Below are 1474 nucleotides of genomic sequence, written 5' to 3'. Positions count from 1 at the left end.
AACATGTTCCTATGTTCCTATTATTATTATTTTCAAATCTAGGACATGAATAGGTAACATCATGAGACTCTTTCTTATAATAAATGTTTTCGATGGAGATTTTGGTATAACCTTCACATAAGGTATTTTGCCTTGGCTGTCTTTAAATAAATCTGATTTTTTTTTTGGTAATTGTTGTCTTTCATGTTGTGTATTAGTTTTTTTCTGTGATACAATTTTTTGTGTCGTATATATGTGAGGTATTCTTTTTATAAGTTCAAAGATATTGACAAATGATTAGGCATATAACTTCCATAATATGGTACCACTTGATTTGGTACTTTAAGGAACAACATGTTCCTATGGAACTATTATTATTATTATTTTCAAGGAAATTTCATGAATGGACACGAATTCCATTCAGAATGTCTTCTGATTTTCCATCCTAGCAATTGTCCAACATTTACGTGCATTCTATGGAAAACGTGTATATACAATGATCGCGTGTAAATTCAATGATATACTTTTAAATTTTTTAGGTATTCTCACATAAAATAGTTTCAATACAATGTCAATCCAATTAAAAAAATATTTGGAAAAATTTTCAATAATTGACAACTGTAGACTTAAAGAAATGACACGTGGCCAATTTTTGCTCAAAATATCTCAAAATAACATCTATGACGTGGTGCAACCAAATTGCTCAATAAATAAATTCGCGGAAATGCAAATATGCTTCATAAAATGTTTTGAAAATTTTTTGCGATTTTCAAATTTTTTGAACCTTTTAAACCTTCCCTGAAGCTCCACTAACATTTCACGACTAAGATAAGAAAAATCCGTTCAGCCGTTTTCGATTTTAGCGAGACTAACGAACAGCAATTCATTTTTATACCCTTCACCACACTGTGGTACAGGACAATTTGTCTTTGTGCATATGTTTGTAACAGGCAAAAGGAAACGGGATAGGCACATGGTTCCTTTTGAGAATATGCATAGAATCACTTTTTGAGTCGATTTACGAATGTCCGTCCGTCTGTCCGTCCATGTATTTTTGTGAACAAAGTACAGGTCGCATTTATGATCCGATTTCGATGAAATTTGGCATACGTCACTTCTTTGGCCCAAGGACGAACCCTATTGTAATTGGGAAAAATCGGTTCAGATTTAGATATAGCTCCCATATATATTTTCTTCCGATTTAATGTAAATGGTCCACCAAAGTCCCTATATATCTTTCGATTTGCACGAAATTTAGCATATCGTATTCAATTAAGTCTAGAATGATGTGTGCTAAGTTTCGTGAAAATCGGTTCAGATTTAGATATAGCTCCCATATATAGTTGCGTCCTTTGTAAGGTAAATGGTGTACCAAAGTCCCTTAATATCTTTCGGTTTGCACGAAATTTGGCACAGCGTAATGAATTAGGTCTAGAATGATGTGTGTTAAACTTCCTGAAATCGGTTCTGATTAAGTATAGCTTCTTTATCTGAC

This window comes from Musca vetustissima, unplaced genomic scaffold (genome assembly GCF_032173495.1).
Source record: "Musca vetustissima isolate MV318-11 ecotype Yass unplaced genomic scaffold, APGP_CSIRO_Mvet_v1 utg594, whole genome shotgun sequence".
Lineage (NCBI taxonomy): Eukaryota > Metazoa > Arthropoda > Insecta > Diptera > Muscidae > Musca > Musca vetustissima.
Note: the sequence above shows the minus strand (reverse complement) of the source record.